This window comes from Pinus tabuliformis, chromosome J, assembly GCF_031772625.1.
Source record: "Pinus tabuliformis cultivar Carrire ecotype Pingquan chromosome J, CPIR1, whole genome shotgun sequence".
Taxonomy (NCBI): domain Eukaryota; kingdom Viridiplantae; phylum Streptophyta; class Pinopsida; order Pinales; family Pinaceae; genus Pinus; species Pinus tabuliformis.
The window spans coordinates 409396633-409402788 of record NC_142295.1 but is presented as its reverse complement, the minus strand read 5'-3'; positions in this window follow the sequence as shown (position 1 = coordinate 409402788).

Below are 6156 nucleotides of genomic sequence, written 5' to 3'. Positions count from 1 at the left end.
GATTTAGCAATTAAAATGTGAATACGCTCTCTTAAAATACTGTGGGCCAATACCATGGCTTATCATACCACATGCCCAAAAACCATAACCTATTTCACAATCAAAATATTTTATAACAATACTAGAAGATTCTTAACCATGTATATTCACCCCCCTTCTATGGTGAATATTATTACCTAACTTATTTCACAATCAAAATATTCTATAAAAATATTAAAATATTTTTAACAATGCATATTCACCCCCACTTTACCATTGATATTATGAACTTGTGAATAGGCTTTGTTACAATACCATGGGCTAATAACATAGCTTATCAATACTACCACATGCCAAAAATCATAACTTGTTTCACAATCAAAACATTTTATAAAAATATGACATGATTATTAACCATGGATATTCACCCCCACTTTACCATGGATATTATTAACTTGTAAATAGGCTTTGTTATAATACCATGGGCAAATACCGTGGCTTAGCAATTCCACATACCAAAAAATGATAACATTGCACAATCAAAATATTTTATTTTAATTTAATTTTATAATTTTTTTAATACAAGCTAAAAGGAAAAAAGGTTATAATTACTTTTGACATATAACTAAAATCTCTAAAGACTGCTATATATATTCCAATTCCCATAGAAATTAAATTAAGGTTTTAATAAAATTAAAAGTGAGAATAATTTTATATTTAAAGTTTTGAAATATGTATAATATAAATAGCATTATTAAGAACCAATATAGATCCATCTTAACTAATGATCCAAGCGATGAGATCAAGCCAAGTGACTAACAACAATAGAGGAAAGATAGTGCATGATTTTTTTATTTTTTTCATTATTGTGTTTTCTTTGACATGATTGATCCAAAATATAAGTTTAATATCTTACAACCAATTGAGTTTTTTTAATTTAGATACTTTCCTAAACACAACACAATGGGATCAAATTTAAGTGAGGGGGAGGGAGATAGTGACAAAGCTAGAGGGAAGGTAGAGAGAGAGAGGGATAGGGGGAGAGGGAGGTGGGACAGAGAGAGATAGAGAGAGTTGAGGGAGAGAGAGAGGGATAGGGGGAGAGGGGGAGACAGTGGTGGGACAGAGAGAGATAGGGAGAGTTGAGGGAGAGAGAGAGGGAGGAAATAAAAAATAGATAGAGAGGTAGAGGTGAAGAGAGAGAGGGATTAACAAGGGAGAGATGGAGAGAGAGTGGGGGAGAGAGGAGAGGAGGGGATATAGATAGAGAGAGAAGGGTAAGAGAGGGAGAGGGAGACACAGAGATCGAGGGGAGAGAGAGAAGGGGATATGGAGGGAGATAGTGATGGATTTTGTGTTTGAGAGAGAGAGAGAAAAATGGGGGCCAGAGACAAAGGAAGGTGGGGGAGAAAAGGAGAGAGATGAAGAAAGAGATGGAGGACTCAAGAGAGAGAAGGAGAGAGAGATGGAGTTGGAGGGGAAGAGAGAGGGAAGGAAGAAAAAAAGAATAGAGGGAGAAAGGTGGAGAGAGAGAGTGACAAGGGAGTGATGGAGAGAGGGTAAGGGAGAGAGGAGAGTGGGGGCGAGGACAGAGAGGAGGAGATAAGGAGAAGGACAGAAGGCGAAGAGAGAGAGAGAGAGAGAGAGAGAGAGAGAGAGAGAGAGATGGTGAGAGGTGTGTGTATGTTTGGGGGTGACATAGAGAGAGGGAATAAGAAACAAACACACATATACAAATATAGATATTATATAGTAGTATATAATGAGCCTACATCCATCATAACATTGGATCTATCAAGTGCCAAGAGGGATCAAATCTCTCGAGGTGTAAACCTTTCCTCATGTTTTTCACTCAAGAAAGAGGTTTTCACCTTGAGAGATTGAATCCCTTTCGGTGATTGATAGATTCAGGGTTAAGATGGATCTCGATTCGTAATTAAATTACAACTAAATATTATAATATATCTTTATATTTATTTTAATATTATAATTCTTTTTAGATATAACTTTTATATATATATATGATTTATATTAATATGTTATAAATTATATTTCAAAATAAACACCAAATTATATAATTAAAAATACTACCTATTTAGACTTAGGGGCAACTCAATTATGATTGAAGTAATGTGAGTTCAAAGAAAACTAAGAGATCCAAAATTCAAATCCTCCTTGAGAGGGCACACCATAAACCCCCATAAATTTACTCGTATATATATAACTTCATTTATATTTTCATATATGGAAATATAACTGAGATTGATCTAATTTTCTTTGCAATATAATATAATATTATAAACCATATTGCAGATAAACACTTATGTATACATGTAACGAACACAATTCGAGACCTTAAATATAAAAAAAAAAAATATTATTGTTATGTATTAATCTTGACAAACATTGAATTTCTCAAATTCACCACCCTTAAGTTAAGGAATAATATTACATGCTACATGTGTGCGACATTAATAAGCATGGTATTATATTTGTTAGCATATGTCTTATTAATTTCACGAGGATTATAGGAGGCTTATTAATTTCATAGTTATATATTTATGTTGGTGACCTTATAAAAGGTTAATATTAATTTTTTATATGCCCCACTGTGCACATAACTGTCACGAGAGATATCGATCCTTCTCAAGGCCGTCTTACTAGACATTTGGAGGAGGCTTCACCGTAGATATTTTAGGGTTTCAATCCTTTGGTCGAGTCATCCTCTTAGGCTCGATTGTATAACCACCGAATTTTCTCGAGGGTTTGCTAGTGGAAAGAGCTAATCAGTCATATATTGGCTATTTAATGCCCTCAGAGCAGCACACGACTTAACCGATAACACGGAAGCGGGTAAATTTGGCATTAAATAATATTTACCCGCTCCCGTGTTATCAGGCTAAATGAGAACATTAAATACCTAATATATGGCTGGTTAGCTCCAGCCTTTGCTAGTCATTTGAATGGGTGGAGCTATTGGGAAGGCTCCGCCAAATGACCTTCTTGGACAAGCCTCTCACTTCCTCTTGCTAATTCGAGTTCCCACACGCAATAGCCCTTGAACATACGAGTTCTATGTTCTGTAAGCACAGTTTTCTTCCAAGTCTTTTCCGCTCGAGGGTTTCAGCCCAAATTTCGTCGGGTAAGCATGCTAGAGTTCCTTGTATTAGTACATCTTCTCAATAGTTTCTGTTGGAATTCCTGTTTTTTACTAATACATCATTTTTTGGTACATGCAAGGCCTTTTGATGTTGAAAACAACTCAACGAACGATGGAAAGGACATTTTTTAATCGCAATTCTCGATTTTAATGACTTAATTTTTCTGCATGGCTCACTGAGGTAGTATTTCCTTATAATTTGTTTAGCTTGTTTCATAAACTTGGATGGTGTTGGTAATTATTTTGACACTTGACTGTCGCACAGGATCCTACTTCTCCGAGGTGTACAACTTGCTTTTATCTTTTTTTTGAAATGATATTGCGGTTATAGTGTTTATGGTTCTCCTTTATTGAGTAATAAACCCTCCAATGAATTTGGAAGTGCAGCCTGTGAGGCTTTACTCTAGAATGTTGTTAGCCATAATTTTTCGGGAACTTTCATTTATTCCTTTTGGGTTATTGGGTTTTGGTTGGATTACAGTTTTAAGAGGAAATTATTTTAATATAACCTCTAGGAGGTCTTCTTAGACTTGGTTTTTAATGAATTATTAAGATATATTATGCATCCCACGTAGAGTTTCTTATGTGTTGTTTCAGTTCCTATTATTTGTTCATAAGTAAACATTCCAGAGTTGATAACAAGGTTTCATATTGTTCATAGATATCATTTAACTTTCTAATATACAGTCAAATGTTCATAGTTTTTATTTATTTGTATTTTCTATTGTATAAGGACATATAATTTTACATTTAGGAGCTAACCTAGACTGCATTGAATCTCTCTTGTTTTCAGTTTTCAAACCCTTCCTTTTTTTGGTTTTCTCATTTAGACACTCATTTCTTAACCAAGTTGTTTCATAAACTCATAGGAATGGTTAGGGCATATAACCAATTCATTTTGTTACATTACAGAATTTCCCTTTTACAATCTAAGGCTCCACCCTTGATGTCTAATTTATGATTATCTTTAAGAAAACGATATAGGTGAGCTAACCCCGTTTCAATGTTATACCATCATTTATACTTATTACTATTCATTCATAAAGACACAACAGTGACAAATAAACCCTTTTATTTTATATATTATTAATTGTAGATACATTCACAACCATCTAGTTATTTTAATAATTCCTTTTTGAAAAAAAGTAAAACACATATATTTGGCTAGATTGTAAACTCTACCACTATCATGCACTGTAAATACTAATGTGTCAGTTTGTCTAGGAATTCATAAGGTAACCACACCACCCAACTTTGAGAAAGGAAATTACTTCCATTTCTCTCCCCTGAGAACCTTTATACCAGAATGATCTTTATTAGTAACCCTAACATGGTTAAGCCTCAGGTAATACAACCCCCTAGGTCAAGCCTGAAACTTGCATCAGTCTTTATGCCTCCACTCTCTCTTTGTCCATCTCAATAACACCTCATGGAAACATCCTGACTTCCCCTCAAAGCTTCCTGTGGGGTTTTCTAATACAACTCATTTCTTCTTGATGCCTCCATATTCCTCTCCCCAATTTGTTTCCTTGGATTCTTTCTTTTTAAGATCATATTTTATCTTAAAGGAAATAAAGGTAGCTTATTATTAACTTTCTCGTAAAGATAATTTTATGATAGGGTTCCCTTCAATGAATTCCAATATTTCCCCTTAGTTATTATTTTTTTAAGATAATCATAAAAATAAACATTAACCATCCAAAATTATTGTTAGGATCCACTCGGCCTATAATATCTTCACTCTTAAATAGTAAAATTAAATCCAAGTAATTCACAATATTCACAATATCTAGAGGGGTGTCACATCTCCCCCCCTTAGATCATAACACTCTCCTCAGTGTTATCTTTTCCTTTGAATAAGTTAGGATAAACTTCCTACATAAAAATCTCATCCTCCCAAGTAGCCTCTTTTGGGATAAAGTGCCTCCACTACTCTTTAACCTGGGTGATGGCTCACCTCTATTTTTCTTCGATCCAGAATACGGTGAGGCTCTACAAGGAACTCTCCATCCCACTCGAGATGTTGTGGAAAGATACACTGTAATTAGCTCATACTAATAATTTCGTCATTATTACTTATACATAACTAGATTTCCGTTTAAATTTTACCTTAATATCTTGCCAATGAATAACATATCTAAGGTCATATATATATATATATATATATATATATATATCACTTCAATAATGAAACATGAAATACATTATGACCTCTTATATGACTGCTTAGTTCCAACAAGTATGCCACTCTTCTAATTATTTCCTATATATGAAAATGGTCACATAATCAAGCAGTAGATTTCACACAACCACCCCATCTCAAGGTACATTTCTTTAGTTTGATTCATACATATACATGATCCCAGACTCTAAATTATTTATAGGTTCTTTTATTAGCACCATAGGCCTTCTCCCTATCTTGGGAAGATTTTAATTTTTGTGAGACATTCTTCACTCTTTGTTCCATTTCCTCTAACATGTCTAGCCCTAGCATTATTCTATCTTTAGGACTATTCCAATTAGATGGTGTATTACACCTTCTCTCATATAACATGTCAAATGTGCTCATCTTTAAAGATTCTTGATAACTATTATTATATGAAAATTCAACAAGATGTAAATACTTTTCTCATTTGTTGCGATGTTGCATAAACACATTCTTAAGATATCCTCAAACACTTCATTCTCTTGTTCGGTATTCCCATCTATTTGTGGATGGTATGCGATACTGAACTATACCTAGGTTCCCAATCCGGTGAAGAGACCCTTTCAAAATGTAGAGGTGAATTTTAAATCTCTATGTGATATAACTACTTTAGGTATGCCATGCAATCGAAACACTTTCATAAAAATAACAGCAATTTGAAGAGTCTTATAAGTGGATTGCACAAGAATAAAATGAGTTGTTTTATTGAGTTTAGCTACTACGAACATGATTAAATCATTGAGTTTCTTAGGTTTGGGTAGCTCTGTTATAAAATCAAGTGTAACAACTGCCCGTTTCCACTTAGAAATGG